At 37.1% G+C, this 19149-nt stretch overlaps 1 long non-coding RNA gene and 1 pseudogene across 2 annotated transcripts in view; both read right to left on the minus strand.

Annotated features, from left to right (window-relative positions):
- The window catches only part of LOC109547966 (uncharacterized), a 94091-nt gene that overhangs the window by 71620 nt on the left and 3322 nt on the right, over positions 1–19149 (minus strand). For both annotated transcript variants that reach the window (XR_012331564.1, XR_012331563.1), the window contains exon 2: positions 13189–14719. This is a non-coding gene — a long non-coding RNA (uncharacterized lncRNA). The remainder of the gene's footprint in view (positions 1–13188; positions 14720–19149) is intronic.
- On the minus strand, positions 17586–19141 carry LOC101320190 (RNA-binding motif protein, X-linked 2-like; annotated as a pseudogene).

The following is a 19149-nucleotide window of genomic DNA, read 5'->3' on the forward strand; positions in this document are numbered from 1 at the left end:
TCCCTTGCTGCTTTTAAATTTTTTTCTCTGTATTAATATTTGATGGTTTGATTAATATGTGTCTTGGCATGGTTCTCCTTGGATTTATCCTGTATGGGACCTTGTGTGCTTTCCGGACTTGATTGACTATTTCCTTTTTAATATTGGGGAAGTCTTCAACTATAATCACTTCAAATATTTTCTCAGTCCCTTTCTTTTTCTCTTCTTCTTCTGGGACCCCTATAATCCGAATGTTGGTGCATTTAATATTGTCCCAGAAGTCTGTGAGACAGTCCTCAATTCTCTTCATTCTCTTATCTTCATTCTGCTCTGAGGTAGTTATTTCCACTATTTTATCTTCCAGGTCACTTATCTGGTTTTCTGCCTCAATTATTCTGCTATTGATTCCTTCTAGAGATTTTTAAATTTATTGCATTGTTCATCATTGTTTATTTGCTCTTTAGTTCTTCTGGGTCCTTGTTAAATGTTTCTTGTATTTTCTCCATTCTACTTCCAAGATTTTGGATCATGTTTACTATCATTACTCTGAATTTGTTTTCAGGTATACTGCCTATTTCCTCTTCATTTGTTTGGTCTGGTGGGTTTTTACCTTGCTCCTTCATCTACTGTGTGTTTCTCTGTCTTTTCAGTTTGCTTAAGTTACTGTATTTGGGGTCTCCTTTTTGTAGGCTGCAGGTTCGTAATTCCCATTGTTTTTGGTGTCTGCCCCCAGTGGCTAAGTTTTATTCAGTGGGTTGTATAGGCTTCCTGGTGGAGGGGACTAGTGCCTGTGTCCTAGTGGATGAGGCTGGACCTTGTCTTTGTGGTGGGCAGGACCGTGTCTGGTGGTGTGTTTTGGGGTGTCTGTGACCTTAGTATGATTTTAGGCAGCCTCTCTGCTAATGGTGGAGTTGTGTTCCTGTCTTGCTAGTTGTTTGGCATAGGGTGTCCAGCACTGTACCTTGCTGGTTGTTCAGTGGAGCTGCATCTTAGCATTGAGATGGAGATCTCTGGGAGAGCTTTTGCCATTTGATATTACATGGAGCTGTGAGGTCTCTGGTGGACCAATGTCCTAAGCTCAGCTCTCCCAAGCTCTCCTCTGAGCTCTCAGAGGAGAAAAAAAAAAAAGGAAGAGAGCAACCAAATCAATAAAAAAAATCTACCAGTGATAATAAAATCTAAATATTAAACTAGATAAACATAAAACCCAAAATAAGTTAAAGGCAGAAGGCAAACCCCAAGTCTACAGTTGCTCCCAAAGTCCACCACCTCAGTTTTGGGATGATTCGTTGTCTACTCAGGTATTTCAGAGATGCAGGGTACGTCAAGTTGATTGTTAGGATTTAATCCGCTGCTCCTGAGGCTGCCAGGAGGGATTTCCCTTATCAAGCATATCGTTTGCAAATATCTTCTCCCATTTAGTAGGTTGCATTTTTGTTCTTTTGATGGTTTCCTTCACTATGTAAAACTTTTCAGTTTAATGTCATCTCGTTTGTTTATTTTTGTTTTTGTTGCCCTTCCCTGAGAAGACAGAGCCAAAAAAATTTGTTAAGATCAACGTTGGAGAGTGGACTACCAATGTCTTCTTCTAGAAATTTTATAGTTTCAGACCTTATATGTAAGTCTTTAATTAATTTTGAGTTTATCTTTGTATATGGTATGAAAAAGCAGTTCAGTTTTATCATTTTGCATCTAGCTGTCCAGTTTTCCCAACACCATTTATTGAAGGGACTGTCTTTTCCCCATTGTATATTCTTGCCTCCTTTGTCATAGATTAATTGACCGTATGTGTGTGGATTTAGTTCTGGGTTCCCTATTCAATTCATCTATACATCTGTTTTTGTGCCAGTAACATACTCTTTTGATTACTATAGCTTTGTGTTATAGTTTGAAACCAGGGAGCTTGATACCTCCAGCTTTGTTGATCTTTCTCAAAATTATTTGGGATATTCAGGGTCTTTTGTGGTTTCATTCAAATTTTAGGATTATTTGTTCTAGTTCTGTGGAAAATGCCATAAGCATTTTGATAGAGATTGCATTGAATCTGTATATTGCTTTGGATAGTATGGACACTTTAACAATATTAGATCTTCCAATCTATGACAACAGTATACCTTTCCATTTAGTTGTGCCATCTTCAATTTCTTTCATCAGTGTCTTATAGTTTTCAGAATATAGGTCTCTCACCTGCTCGTTTATATTTATTCCTAAGTATTTTATTTTTTTCATGCAATTATAATTGAGATTCTCCTCATTTCTTTTTCTGATAGTCTGTTATTAGTGTATAGATATACACTAATAACTTTACTGAATTTATTTATGAGTTCTAATAGTTTTTAGGTCGAGTCTTTAGGGTTCTATCTATATAGTATCATGTCATCTTCAAACAGTGACAGTTTTACTTCTTTCTTTCCAATTTGGATACATTTTATTTCTTTTTCTTGTTTTATTGCTGTGGCTAGGACTTCCAAAATTATTTTGACTAAAAGTGGGAAGCAGCTGCATAGCACAGGGAGATCAGCTCGGTGCTTTGTGACCACCTAGAGGGGTGGGATAGGGAGGGTGGGAGGGAGGCTCAAGAGGGAGGGGATATGAGGATATATGTATACATATAGCTGATTCACTTTGTTATACAGCAGAAACTAACACAATATTGTATAACAATTATATTCCAATAAAGATTTTAAAAAAATAATAAAAATTTTGAAAGAACAATAAAAGTGGTGAGATTGAGCATCTTTTATTGTTCCTGATCTTAGGGGAAAAGCTTTTAGCTTTTCACCATTGGGTATGATGAACCTATTTACAAAACAGAAGTTGAGTCACAGATGTAGAAAACAAACTTATGGTTACAAAGGGGGATGGGGGGAGGGATAAACTGGGAGATTGGGATTGACATATACACACTACTACATATAGAATAGATAACTAATAAGTACCTACCAAATAGCACAGGGAACTCTATTAGATACTCTGTAATGAGGTATATGGAAATAGAATCTTAAAAAGAGTAGGTATATATGTATGTATAACTGACTCACGTTTTTGTACAACATAAACACAACATTGTAAATCAACTATACTTCAATTTTTAAAATTAATTTAAAAAACTATGGGATGCAGCAAAAACTGTTCTAAGAGAGAAGTTCATAGTGATACAGACTTACCTCAAGAAATAAGAGAAATCTCAAATAAACAATCTAACTTTATACCTAAAGGAACTAGAAAAAGAAGAACAAACAAGCCCAGAATTAGTAGAAGGAAAGAAATAATAAGGTCAGATTGGAAATAAATGAAATAGAGTTTCATCTTCTATTAATTTATGTGTATTGCCAGGTCCACATTTTACTTCGCCTCCAGTGCTATCATTCCACATATGTATTGTCCTATGTTAAAGTCTGCTCCTAGAATATCTTTAGTACCCCAAATAAAGCCCACTAACAGCTACTTCCCTCTCTCTCCAACTTCTCTTGAAAATGCACCCCATCGATGAATTATCTCTGACTAGAAAGAAGGCAGAGTGATCTCCTCTAATGCCCTTTGTTAAACATTCTCAATTGATCCTTGATACAACAAAATACAGTTATACTTTCTTGTTCCACATATAATATATTAATTATTTAAACTTACATTTTAAAATTATGCTTTTTTTTTTGTCCTAGATTATAAACCAAAAGCCATCAAGTTCTTTGCCTGATTTGGCATGGAATCTAGATCATCACCATATACCAAGAGGTATTTAACAAGTAACGTGCAAATCATTCATTATCTACAAAATTTTATAAACATAAATAGCCAAGCTGATTAAGCAAAATACTAAAGAATTATGTTCTTCAACATCAGTGATTTCATTAATTCAATGTTCTAACTTCCTTATTATCTGAGACACATCCCTAATTGATAGGTGAACAATCCTTTATCGTTTAGTGACAAAATCAAATAAACTACATGGCAACCTGAACAATAAGGCAAAAATTGATCTTTAAAGCTTCCCCCAAAAGACCCCAAATCAACAAGAAATAGATCAATTTAGTCATTAACGGTAGACAAGGCCATCACACCCAGGTCAAAAATTCAACTACATTTGATCTAACGATCAAGAGGTCATTTTTTCCTTTTGCCATTTGCTAAAGTCTACTCATTTAGCCTCCCTTAACTCAATTTTTAAAAATAGCTTAAGACAATGATAACATAGCACTTATTGATTTGAAAAATATCCCAATTTATAAAATAGCTATAACACAAACACATTTTTATTGACTTTGTTTTTAATAGACAGTGCGCTAAGACTTAAAAGCACATTTTACAAGTGTAAAGTCCTCATATTTGAGCCACACACAGAAGAAATACTGCCTCCTTACTTACTGATAGATAGTATTAAAGAAGAAGGCAAATAAAATGGATTGTACAAGCATCTGAGCTCATCATTCAATAGAATCCATGAGAATGATAGGTCATGTGCTAAAATGGTTATTTCTGGAGAGCTGAACATGGCAATATTGTAAGATCAGCCTTATTCAGATTTTGTGACTGGTGATTCAGAAAAAGTCAGGCTGGAAACAAATGTAGGCTTGGAACAACTTCTCAAATGTTAGGTGCTCTGAGAATTTTGTAGTGACTTCAACTTTTTATTAATTAAAAAATGTTTTCAGGGTATATGCCCAGTAGTGGGATTGCTGGGTCGTATGGTAGTTCTATTTTCAGTTTTTTAAGGAACCTCTACACTGTTCTCCAGCGTGGCTGTATCAATTTACATTCCCACCAACAGTGCAAGAGAAAACCATAATTCAAAAAGAGTCAAGTGCCACAATGTTCATTGCAGCTCTATTTACAGTAGCCAGGACATGGAAGAAACCTAAGTGTCCATCAACAGATGAACAGATAAAGAAGATGTAGCACACATATACAATGGAACATTACTCAACCATAAAAAGAAATGAAACTGAGTTATTTGTAGTGAGGTGGATGGACCTAGAGTCTGTCATACAGAGTGAAGTAAGTCAGAAAGAAAAAAACAAATACTGTATGCTAACACATATACATGGAATCTAAAACAAAAAATGGTTCTGAAAAACCTAGGGGCAGGACAGGAATAAAGACGCAGATGTAGAAAATGGACTTGAGGAAACAGGGGGGGGGAAAGGGTAAGCTGGGATGAAGTAAGAGAATGGCATTGACATATATACACTACCAAATATAAAATAGATAGGTAGTGGGAAGCAGCCGCATAGCACAGGGAGATCAGCTCTCAGTGCTTTGTGTCCACCGAGAGGGGTGGGATAGGGAGGGTGGGAGGGAGATGCAAGAGGGAGGAGATATGGGGATATATGTATATGTATAGCTGATTCACTTTGTTATACAGTGGAAACTAACACAGCATTGTGAAGCAATTATACTCCGATAAAGATGTTTAAGAAAAATGCAGAATCTAGTGTCTTCTATAAGGCAACATTAAAGAGATTTGTAAAAATAGAAAATGATTCTACTCTTTCATTAGTATTTTTGGAAAATAAATTTTTTTAAAAAACCAAAAAAAAAAAATATTTTCAAAGCCCCCATAAAGGTTTGAAAAACTATGAAAGTTCAAATGAATGTTTGTCCTTCAAAAAGCAAAATTAGACAAAACAATCAAAAACCTGGAGAAAGACATCAGGGCACAAAACTAAAATATGACAATTGAAGGTTGATTCTGAAGCCAGACTACCTGGTGAAATTCCAGCTCTAGCACCTGTTAGCTGAGTAGTTAGGAAAAGTTTCTTTCAAGTGACAAATGGGGATAATAATAGTACCTGCTTCAAAGACTTCTGTGTTCATTTAGGTACAGCTATTAGAACAGTGCTGGGCACATAGGAAGTACTACATATGATAATGTTGATCATGATGACAACAATGACGACTTATAAACTTTTCTGTCATTAGTGCATTTTCTGAAAGCATCACCAGATTAGTTTGTCTGTATTTCTTTTATTGAGGTTCTTTGCACTTAAGCCAAAAGAGAAGTAGCTGCTTGTTTTCTGATATTCCTAATAAGATGAGACCTATTCCAGTGAAGCATTCTTTTTAGAAGAGTAGTTGAAATTCCCCAACGTGATGAGTCCTCCAGGGGAGAATAATGGTCTTCAACTTAAAATTGAAGTTAAAAAAAAAGAAATTTCAAAATATTAAAAGTACTATGATGATATCTGAAAATTAAAATAATTGCAAAAGATAAAAACAGCCATTTCTAATATGGTAATTATTGTCTGAAATGAGTGCCAATTATAGGTCAGAGGAACCTAACAAAATACTGCGTATTCTATTATATATTACCAATTTGGTTAAAGAGGGATGGCAGTATCTGTATGCATATTGTGCAAAGAGAACAAATATATTGCAAATATACTTCTATAGTTATATTACCTATTTTACTGCTGCATGTCTAATGAACAAGGGAATTCCACTCTTCATTATTAGCCTGCAAGACTGGCATTTGCTTTACAAGGGTATTGTCAATACAGGAAAGAGGAGATCTCAGAAGTTATCCACTCTACCAATCAGCTCATTTACCACTGGCATATGGATTTAAAAATTGCCCAGCATGGAATCAGAAGCCAGTAATACAGTGTTTTATATCTAGGCATGAGATATAAAATGGTCAATTAGCAGTGTCCTAATAAACAAATGTATTTTGAACAAGAAAGCATTTCAAAACCATTTTTGCTGTGTCCTAATGTTTCAAGCACTTTACCCAAATACTCTTACCATATAAGTACTCTCCCACTGGGAGGGACTGGTCCAGGATATTTCAAAATATCATTTTGAGGAGCACATTCTTGTTTCTCCCTAATCTTACAAGCTTTACTTTCAAAGACCTTTAACAACAGGTGCTAATAAGGTAGTTATCACAATTGGCTACTGTTTATATATATTTAACACTAAGTATTAGAGAATGTAGTGATGATAGATAGAATATATTATCATCATTATTTATTTTCCATTATTTTCTGGAGTGTCTGTTGCCTTTAGGAAATATTACTTGGCAAAAGGCACAATACTCTCCAGCACCACTTTTGCTGTGGTTTTCCGGAAATGCCAAATGCTACAAGCCTCCTGGGGATGAAGACAGTTTTGCAAACATGGATGAGGGCTTCATTTGCTGCCTTTTCACTTAAGAGTCCTCAACAGAACCAATTCTGCACTGATTATTTTTGACGCCATTCTATTTTGAAATGATTTCTCTAGCAAAATTTACGTTGGAAAAATCACAAACACAAGGAGAATGTTTTTTGTTCCCATAACACATTATTTAATAGCATTTTCTCCAAGTGACAGTTATTTTTCCTTCTGGAATATTCTTCTTATGAAGAACTATTTTAGATATGTAGAGGTATTGTTTTACAAATAAATTATGACAGGGATTTCTGTGAAGATGCTAAGTAACTTATATGAGAACCACTGTTTCAGATTTTGCAGGAATTTCAGAATCCTACTTTGAAGAGAATGTTATGGCCAGGATCACTGCAGCTAAATGGGAACTAAAGCAATTATCTCCTACAGACAGCCTTTAAAAGAAACCACCTTTACTCAGTTCTCCAGATACTTATGTAAAAAATGATGTTTGGCATTTGATTCTACTAGAAAACCCTCACCTTTCCTTCGGCTATTTGGTTATGTAGACTTGACCTTAGATATCACAGAAGAAATACAGACTTCAGGTAAATGAAACCAGAGTAACACATGAACATCTAGTGTTTCCAATTCTAATGATTTCTTGGGCAACTAGAGTTTACTTCACTTTACTTCACTCTTGATAAGAAAAATAATCATCAGTGATATATTGATAAAATACCTTTAAAATCCTGTATCTGACAGTTTAAGGTAAAGTTTATGCTCTGGGAGTTCAAATTTTACTGCCTTTTTAATAATTTGTAAATTATGTTGACACTTTTAAGAAAAATGTCCATATTATCTAAGTCCAAATTTTACCGCTTTATTATTTCTATTATGTATTTTGAAAATGGAAGTCTTTTGACCTTAAATAACCAAGTAATAAAATAAAGTAGCAAAAGAAACTGAAAAGCCATGCATCTGACTCTTTGTTTCAAACCATTAAAACTCAGAAAAAAATTGATGACTTAATTCATAACCAATAGAAAAATGAAAAAAATCCTTCTTTATACTGAAAGTGTATAACTAGAGAATAAAAATGAGTAATTTCTGGTTGGTCAAGATAATGGGTAGTTATTATTGTACCGATATATTTAATAGCTTAACCCAGATGGCACTACCTTTCTTCGTCTGTTCTTTGTGAGAAATTACTTGGCTATTTACTACACTTATTTCCCAAAAGAGTGCTTATTATTCTGGGAACACTACTTTACAAACACTCTATCATAAAGAAAAATAGGAAAAGATAATGTCCTCCACCTTTGAAATCTCAATAACATTTTAATGTTAAAAATGATTTGCTTTTTCCTATATCAGTGGTAACACAAATACAGGCATATTTCAGAGATATTGTGGGTTTGGATCCAGACCACTGCAATAAAGTGAATATTACAATAATGTGAGTCACACAAATTTTGTGGTTTCCTGGTGCATATAAAAGTCATGTTTACACTATACTAAAGTCTATTAAGTGTGCAATAGCATTATGTATAACAATGCGCATACCTTAATTAAAAATACTTTATTAATAAAAAATGCTAATCATCATCTGAGCCTTCATAGAGTCTTAATCTTTTTGCTAGTGGAGGGTCTTGGCTTGATACTGATGCTGCTGACTGATCAGGGTGATGGTTGTTGAAGGCTGGGATGGCTGTGACAATTTCTTAAAATAACACAACAGTGAAGTTTGCTGCATCGATTGACTCTTCCTTTCACAAATGATTTCTCTGTAGCATGCAATGCTGTTTGATAGCATTTTGCCCACAGTAGAACTTCTTTCAAAATTGGAGTCAACCCTCTTATGCCCTGCAGCTTTATCAACTAAGTTTATGTAATATTCTAAAACATTTGTTGTCATTTCAACTATCTTCACAGCATCTTCACCAGCAGTAGATTCCATCTCAAGAAACCACTTTTTTTTTTTTGCTCATGCATAAGAAGCAACTCCTCATCCACTAAAGTTTAATCATGAGATTGCAGCTATTCAGTCACATCTTCAGACTCCACTTCTCATTCTAGTTCTCTTGCTATTCCTACCACATCTGCAGTTACTTTCTCCACTGAAGTCTTTAACCCCTCAAAGTCATCTATGAGAGTTGGAATTAACTTCTTCCAAACTCCTGTTTATGTTGATATTTGACCTCTTCCAATGAATCACAAATGTACTTAATGGCATGTAGAATGGTGAATCCTTTCCAAAAGGTTTTTCAATTTACTTCACTCAGATTCATCAGAAGAATCACTACCTATGGCAGCTATAGCTTTACAAAGTATATTTCTTAAATAATAAGACTTGAAAGTCAAAATCACTTCTTGGTGCATGGCTGCAGAATGGATGTTGTTTTAACAGGCATGAAAACATTAATCTCATTGTACATGTCCATGAGAACTCTTGATGATCAAGTGCATTGTCAATGAGCAGTTATGTTTTGAGAGGAATCTTTATTATGAGCAGTAGGTTTTAACAGTGGGCTTAAAATACTTAGCAAACCATGTTGTAAACAGGTGTGCTGCCATCCATACCTTGTTATCTCATTCATAGAGGACAAGCAGAGTAGATTTAGCATAATTCTTAAAGGCTTTAAGAGTTTCAGAATGGTAAATGAGCCTCAGCTTCCACTCAAAGTCTCAAGCTCCATTAGCCCCTAACAAGAGAGTCAGCCTGTCCTTTGAAGCATTGAAGTCAGGCATTGACTTCTCTCTAGCTAAGAAAGTCCTAGATGTGGCGTCTTCTTCCAATAGAAGCCTGTTTCATCTACATTGAAAATCTGTTGTTTAGTGTAGCTAGATATTCTGGAACACCTGCTGCAGCTTCTACATCAGCACTTGCTGCTTCACCTTGCACTTTTATGTTATAGAGGCAACTTCTTTCCTTAAACCTCATGAACCGACCTCTGCTAGCTTCAAATGTTTCTTCTGCGGCTTCCTCACCTCTCTCAGCCTTCACAAAGTTGAAAAGAGTTAGGGCCTTGCCCTTGATTAAGCTTTGACTTAAGGGAATGTTATGGCTGGTTTGGTCTTCTATCCAGACCACTAAAACTTTATCAGCAATAAGGCTGCTTCGCTTTCTTACCATTTGTGTATTCACTGGAGTAGCACTTTTAGTTTCCTTCAAGGACTTTTCCTTTGCATTCACAACTTGGCTAACTGTTTGGCACAAGAGGCCAAGCTTTCAGCATAACTCAGCTTTCAACACGCCCTCCTCACTAAGCTTAATCATCTCTAGCTTTGGATTTAAAAGTGAGAGACAGCAGCACTTCCTTGCACTTGAACACTTAGAAGCCATTGTAGGGTTGTTCATTGGCCTAATTTCAATATTGTTGTGTCTCAGGGAATAGGGAGGCCTGAGGAAAAGGAGAAAGACAGGGAACAGCCAGCTGGTGAAGCAGTCAGAACACGCACAACTCTTATCAATTAAGTTCATCTTAAATAGGAGTGGTTGGCGATGCCCCTAAATAATTACAGTAATAACATCAGGGATCACTGAAAACAGATCACGATACACATATAATAATGAAGAAAAAGTTTGCAGTATTGTGAGAATAACCAAAATGTAATACAGAGACATGAAGCGAGCAAATGCTGTTGGAAAAATGGTGCCAATAGACTTTCTCAACACAGGGTTGCCACAAACCTTCAGTTTGTATAAGAAAACACGATTATTTGCGGTGTGTAATAAAGTGCAATAAAGTGAAGTAGGTCTGTACTAAAAAATCCTATTTGACAGAAATCCAACAAGAAGCTGAAGTAACATGCCAGACGTGTGGGAAAAACACTGTGGAAAACAGAAAAAAATGCAGTAACCCTTTACCCAATAAATTCCTAGCATTTTAACAGACGGCTTTGTTATTGGCGTTCACACGTTATTTCAACAATTACCATGCTGTCTGCCAATCATCGCTTACTAAAATTTGTAAGGACAAAAATGATGCCCATTTCTGTGAAAATACAGTTGACCCTTGAACAACACAGGTTTGAACTGCATGAGTCCACTTATACGTGGGTTGTTTTCAACAAATACATACTGCAGTATTATACAACCTAAGGTAGGTTGAATCGATGGATGTAAGACCACAGATATGGAGGTTAGTGCCCTTAACTCCCATGTTGCTCAAGAGTCACCTGTATTGAATTAAGAAGTTCAAAAGTATGATACCCTTATTAATATTACTTATTGCATATTAAGTCAAATGAAATATAATACCAAGCCTGAGAAGTAGCCTCTTGAAATATAAAAATACCTCGCCTGAATCTATTTCTGCTCTGTACTCTTATTCCACCAACTCGGCTCCCTGTACAAGTCTAATCTATGTTCAAGCTTATTTAAACATATGAAACATTTCAGAGTTTAAATATGAAATGTATCCTGTTACTCAAGCTTTCCCTACTAGCAAACTTGGCTTCAAGCAGACCCTAGAGGCAAACCCTGTCAGAGAAATATTCTCTAGGCCTACCTACCCTCTTCCAAATCCATCTCACTAGAGTAAACAAGCCGCGAAAGAAAATCCCCATCCCTAAAATGTTGCTTAGCTTTTGTGTTGCACTAGAGGGTATTATCGACATCCATTCAGAGTTGCGGTCCAGATTTCCCCTGTATTGGTTTCCACTATTACATCTATTACATGATATTCTTTTCAAGCTTATGTTTATAGGAGAAAATCTGAAATACTCAGCCGTTGAGCAGACCAAACTCCTAAGCTCAATATACTTCTATCTTCTATGTATTTATGGTCCAAGACTGGTCTTCAGTTTAAAAGTAAAAGAATCAAATGAGACAAAGCATCAAAAAATATATTGCAACTCAATTTAGGGTTTAGTCTAGAAGGCCAAGGAGACTGTCACTTAAGAGAGAACTTCAACCTCTCAACAAATCAAAGTTTATTTTCTTTGACTAGTTCCTTAACTGAAATGAAAAGGTAATTTGTATCATTTCTTGACATGCACAAGCAACTAGTAAATTGAGTCAATCAGCCATAAGAGGTACAATAAGCATTAATGTAATTGATATTAATCATATCCACTGCGATTATGTAAATATAGCTTGGAATGCCATGTGTCAATTTAGTATGCTACTGGTGCTTTTAGAGAACCTATGAATTTCTAAACTCAAAGGCACTAAGAATGCTTGAAAAGCATTGGTATTGCCATTAGCTATGTTCCAGCTGACTTAGGTATTAAAGATCATCTTGACTTAAGATGGTTACATCCCAATAAACCCATGGTTAAGTTGAAAATATCCTAAGTTGAAAATGTATTTAATATACATAACCTACCAAATAACACTGCTTAGCTTAACTACCTTAAATGTGCTCAAAACACTTACATTAGCCTACAGTTGGGCAAAATCACCTGACACAAAGGCTATTTTATAATAAAGTGTTGAATATCTCCTGGAACTTACTGAATACTGTATTGAAAGTTAAATAAAGAATGATCATATGGGCACAGGATGGCTGTAAGTGTATTGATTGTTCACATTGTGATCACATGGCTGACCGGGAGCTGCAGGTCATCACCACTGCGCAGCATCATGAGAGAGTATCATACTGTATATCGTTAGCCTGGGAAAAGACCAAAATTCAAGCTTCGAAGTACAGTTTCTACTGAACGCGTTATCATTTTCACATATTGTAAAGTCAAAAAATCGTCAGCTGAACCATCATAGGCTGGGAACCATCTGGATAGGTTAAAAGCTACTCTTGCCACATCTCACAAATAAAGCTGTGAGTGATTCCATCCTAGCCCTCTGGTGAAGCACAATTAGATGAACTAGATGAATTTTTATGCCTTGTATTACATTAACAGCCAATGCATTGAGGTTCTTCATTTGCACGTGGGGGCATGAGAGGAAAGGAAGCACTGAATTGTCCTTCAGAATGTGTGGTCCTGAAATCTATTTTTGTAGGTGAGCTCTTTGAGATGCCTTCTGAATAAGGGCTCAAATTATTAAAACAAAATGCCATCGTCTATGGCAAAGAAAGAGTTTGACTACATGAATGAGACAAAACAGAAACCCCTGCGAGTTAAAGGAATGCTTTAAAAGAAGGATAAGACGGGGCTTACCTGGTGGCGCAGTGGTTGAGAGTCCGCCTGCCGATGCAGGGCACGCAGGTTTGTGCCCCGGTCCGGGAGGATCCCGCGTGCCGCGGAGCGGCTGGGCCCATGGGCTGTGGCCGCTGGGCCTGCGCGTCCGGAGCCTGTGCTCTGCAGCGGGAGGGGCCGCAGCAGTGAGAGGCCAGCGTACCGCAAAAAAAAAAAAAAAAAAGAAAACTAGGATAAGACAATTGTGTATCTGTCACATATTACAAAAATATAACTTCAGGAACATCCACCTCTGTTTCTGCTTTTGCAATTTTAAGTTTTAGTCAAAAACTCTCAGCCATATCTTTCTCTCTTCCTATTGCGGAGATATAGCTCATGTGATGTCACAAGATGAAGGCTGTTAAGGCAGCTGCTCATCATAAAAGGTCTCTAAAAAGCAATAGCTTCAGCTGTATCAAATCTTCCCTGTGGAGCCATATTCAGACACATGAGCCAAACTCATACCATGTGCCTTCTTCCTCTCATACAAATGAAAAGCAAAACACTGGGGGGAAAAGACAGTAAAATCAACATTAGGCCTGTCAACTTAATTATTTCAGCACAAGTTATTGAGTTTTATGTAATGGATTCACCCCAAATTATGTGCTCCTATAAAAAAATCATCTTTGATAACAGATATTGTTATTTAACTTATGGCTTATTTTCCATTTAGAATCTCCAGGTATTTAATGTCACATGTTTTAGGCAATAGGACTCCTCTATATAAATACAATGCATCAAAAATTTAACCTGGGGATTCCCTGGTGGCGCAGTGGTTGAGAGTCCGCCTGCCGATGCAGGGGACACGGGTTCGTGCCCCGGTCTGGGAAGATCCCACATGCCGCGGAGGGGCTGGGCCCGTGAGCCATGGCCGCTGAGCCTGCACGTCCAGAGCCTGTGCTCCGCAAAGGGAGAGGCCACAACAGTGAGAGGCCCGCGTACATCAAAAAAAAAAAAAAAAAAAAAAAAAAAATTTAACCTGCTTGCTCTTCTAATCAGAGGCAGCTCTACTGTGAAGTGATCGAGGTAGCTACCAAGGACTTCATAGAGGAAGTTTCAAGTAATACAGTCAATTTTACTCTCACCTTACAGAATTAAGAATAAAATTCAGTTTTCCCAACATTTGATAAAACATGTGTTTTGTTTCTTCTATTACAATTTTAAATAACAAGATAAACAAGTGTATCACACACACAGGCAAGAGTATTATGAAGTCACAATACAGCTTTGGTTGGGTATCTCACTAATTCTAGGCCCACCTTTATTTCAAATGGATAATATTTGAGAAAAATGATTAGCCTCAATCCAAATGCCTAATATATCCAGCCATATTCACCAGAGCTATGCATTTCAGTTCAGAATTTTGTCATTTTATTTCACTCACAAAATTCTTTATGACTGAATCAATTCACTTACATCATATATATAAATGATGATCAATGGTTTGGAAAAACCAAAAAGCCAAAAACACTCATATTCTTCAACCCAGTGATCCAATTCCTGAAAATTTGTCCTATGGAAATAACATAAGAAACAGCAGCAAAGTAAGCACATGTTCAGTGCACTGCTACTTTAAGGGAAAAATAAATACTTCTACATGTTTGCTAAATTATTCTATATTCACTATACGACATTATATAGCTATTAAAATTATTGAAAGCTGTGTATTCTTATGTTTAATAAGCAAAAGACTGTTTGAAGGTGCTGTTTATATTTGCTCACCTTTAGTGCTACCTGGTGTTCTCCCTCATCTTTCTTGTGAACTGCGCGTACACTGGTCACCAATAATTTCCTAATGGTTAAATTCTGGGCCACTATCAACCAGTTATTTTGATTGACTTCAACAAGGAGCAAAAGGAACTCAACCTTCTCTGCCATCATCTTCCATTTCTCCACTCCCTCCCTACCACATATACTTTGCTCCTTTTCCTGTATGCTCTAGTCGTAAACTTGGGGGCCTTCCTTGTCCCCTAAAATGATCTCTTAAATATCTGTTGTAATCCTGAGTTCCTCTCTATCTCCTGCACCAAGCTGCCTCGTTCAGTCCCTCATGATCTCCTCCCTAAACTACTGCAATTGCCTCCCTACTCATCTCTCTGCTCCCAGTTCCTCCCCAGTCTACTTCATCCTCCACCTTCCCAATTTCTCACCATGTCATTTTCTCTTTAAAATCATTGATGCCTTCAAATTAAACTCAAATAGCTTGTATAGTATGCAGGGACTTTCTCGCATCTCGCATCTTTCTCGCATCTCTCCTTTTCTCAAAGGAGAAAAGGCCCTATTTCACATTGCTATGTGCTCCCACTTATACTGAACAACTTGCATCTCTCCTCATTTCTGCACCCGTTGGAATCCCTGCCTGCAACGTCTTTTCTTACCTTATTTGCCTCACTCACTCACCTGTGTCTCCTTTTACTGTTCCAGAGTACTCTAAACATAACTTCTAATTTAACTGTTTACATGTACATCTCTTCCACTATATCTTGACCTCCTCTGGTCAGGCATTGTGTCATATTCATTTTTTTATCCCCAACTATGTTATAACCTCTGGTATTTAGTAGAAGCCTAAGAAATATTTATTGAATGAATGAATGAGTGAATGAAAGGAGTAAATAAAGGACCTACAGCTATGTAAAATATGCGTACATGTAGGCAAAGACTAGAAGTAAATGTGGGAAATAGCTAATTTCTGATAAATGAATTAAAAGTATTTCTATTTTCAGTTCTATTTTCAGTTATTTTATGAAAATATTACAATAATAAATATCTTTAAAATCCATAGTAAATGCCTACTATAGAAATTTCCATTGATGAGTAAATACTGATTAGCAATATTCTCCTTGCTTATAGTACTGGTAACTTCTGTATGTACTAGTGCAATATAAGTAGAGATCTTTTGAGAAAACTTTTAGAGTTCCTGTATAAAAAATTACTGGTCCAAAGTCACAATATTCAAAGTCATTCAAGATATTAGAATCTTGGGGACTTATTTGAAATGGACAGGCAATTTCTGAAAGGTTTGCTTAAGGCTTCTGTCCTAAGTAGTAACCCTGCTAGTTCATGTATGCAGTTCTGTCCATAGGCAGAATATGAAATTGCAAATGGGAGTGAAATGCTCATCAATCAAACATCAAATACTAACAAAATCCAGAAAATCTTTGCATTTTCAATTATGCTAGATCACTTTACATATCCCAAGCTCCCTAGTAGGTAAGCAAATTCTTGTGAGAAATAATAAAATATCATGCTTTCTTGGAATACACACACACACACACACACACACACATATATATGAAGTAGAGACGGATAGCAAGAATATGCGATCAGAAATAATCTATTTTAATCAACCATGATTAGTCATGTATCTCAACTGATACTACTTTCTGTAAGAATATTCTTTGCCCTTTATCATTAGCTGAAGGTACAGTGAAAAAAAAAAACAACAATTTCCATGACTACTGATATATAAAATCATATAGGAGCAGGAACCTAAATATTTTAAATATGTTTTACTGCTTATTAGAAAAATCACATAATATTAATCAGTTCCCTCTCTGCTGGCTGAAATTTTTCCATGGTAGCCTAAAGAGCTTAGAACCATAAAAGACTATAGAGATCATCTAGAGCTTCTAACTTTTGCACATCCTGCTACATAGAAAATGGTAATATTTAAGCCAAATACTATGGGAGGGGAGTTACTACATGGTGGATCGCCACAGAGAACTACTCTTAAATCTTAGGCATCAAAATCTCAGGAGTTTATCGGGACGTCCCTGGTGGTCAGTGATAAAGAATCCACCTTCCAATGCAGGGGACTAGGGTTCGATCCCTGGTCGGGGAGCTAAGATCCCACTTGCTGCGGGGCAACTAAGCCTGGGTGCCACAACTACTGAGCTCCAGCACCTCAGTGAGAGAGCCCGTATGCCGCAAACTACAGAGCCCACACGCCCTGGAGCCCGCGCGCCACAACTAGAGAGAGAAAACCGGCCGCCACAACTAGAGAGAAGCCCGCGTACCGCAACAAAGAGTCCGCACACCTCAACAAAAGATCCCGCATGTGGGTGCTGCGACTAAGACCCAAGGCAGATAAGAAAGAAAGAAAGGACGAAAGAAAAAACCCACTGAAAAAAAAAATCTCAGGAGTTTATCAAAGGAGCCATACAAATCTGGTAATGTAATTTCAACTGTTGTAAAATTTTGAATGGTTGTAGGAATACAGAACAAAACAAATGATGCTCAAATTTTAAAGAAATTCTATTAAATTAATTTATTAACATATAATTAATAAACCATAAATTTAATAATAATTAAAATTACATAAAATTAATAAAATTTTAATTAATAAAATTAATATATATTAATGACTTTATATTATAAAATTTTACAAAATTAATAAATTAATTCCAGTCCCATAGCATTTTAAATATCACATTTCATTTCAAACTTTAAGGATCTAAGCAGGCTGCAGTCTTGGTCTAGCCCGTGGTCACTGGGATTGGAGAATATGTGTGGCTGTGCCTTCATATCAGCTAAAATCTATCTGAGCTTCACCTCTGTCCCAATCCCTGCTCTTCTTCTCTTTCCTCCTCTGGTCTCTGATCAAGGGCAGGTGGACTCAGAGCCTGGGTTCTCCTTCCTCAGCCCCCTCTCCAGATCCCTCCGTACCCTGCAGTAAGCTGTCCCCTGCAGCAGCCATCCCGGCCTCGGGGTAGCTGGGTGTTAGGGCTTCGTGCCCTCTGTAGACTCTAGCTTAACCTTGGTAGGTTTATGGGAGCCTAGAGCATCCTCTTTTTTTAAATCTGGCCTCTGGCTGGCAAGGACCATGGCTTATTTGTTCCTCTTCATCTTTAACTTGTATATCAGTATTCACTTTGATATTCTTTCTTCTCTGTTTTTCCCATTTGTGCCATTCTGAGAGTGCCTCATCATCCAAGCTTTCAGATGAACTAGACAAGGGGATCTGAGCCCCATAGCCCCTCTCCCAGAGCTTTCTGGTGGCATCATCTGCATCCTCTGAGGACTGAGGGGGACGGGATGGTAGCTAGGTATGTGGTTGACTCAGATAACTCTTCCCTTGATCTTGATTCCATTAAAATTGTCAATGGTCAAACTTGTACTCCTCTGGTCCTCATAGAAGATAAAGAAGAATCCTTTAGACTTCCCTGTCTTCCTGTCCTGCACGAGAATAATGCTAACAATCTCCCAGTACTGGGAGAATACACAGAGGCTATCTCCTTCAGTCAATTCATAAGAAAGGCCTCCCAGGAAGATCCAGGCACTGTCCTTGTACTCGGAGTGCCATGATGCCTCAGCTATCACCATAGTACCAGCCTCGCATTCATTCAGCTTGTCAACCAGCTGCACTTTGGTTAACAGGTTCATCTCCCTGGTCTGGGGCACCACACAAGAGCACCCCAGTGCCTGGGCAAAACCCACTTCTGGTGGACGCAAGAGAGCACTGCTTCTGGTGAAGACCTTCAGGGCAGGTGACCCATCCCTGCCCTGCTCTCCCCACATGCCCTCAGCTGCCGTTCAAGTTTCAACTTTTCATGGTACCTCATTCACTATGAAGAAGTGTGCTACTGCTCACTAGTTTGAAAGCCCTAATCTAGTCCATTTAAAAAATAGATGATTAGGTTGAAACAAAGGCTTCCATTCTGAAAAGATGTCTGATCATAGAAGTTGTAACTTCTGTTTCATTTTTTTCCCTTATAATAAATCCATTTGAGAGTCTACAATGTGCTAGTTTCACTTTGGCTAAATTATTAAAAGTAAATATGTTACAAGGAAGAAACTTAGATTGAGCTTTACTTAATATGACTCATTGTATTAGAGTTCTCCAGAGAAATAGAACCAAGAGGATGTAGGTAGGTAGGTAGGTAGGTAGATAGATAGACAGACATATATCTATGTATAAACAGATTTACTATAAGGAATTGGCTC

Source organism: Tursiops truncatus, chromosome 4, assembly GCF_011762595.2.
Source record: "Tursiops truncatus isolate mTurTru1 chromosome 4, mTurTru1.mat.Y, whole genome shotgun sequence".
Classification (NCBI taxonomy): Eukaryota; Metazoa; Chordata; class Mammalia; order Artiodactyla; family Delphinidae; genus Tursiops; species Tursiops truncatus.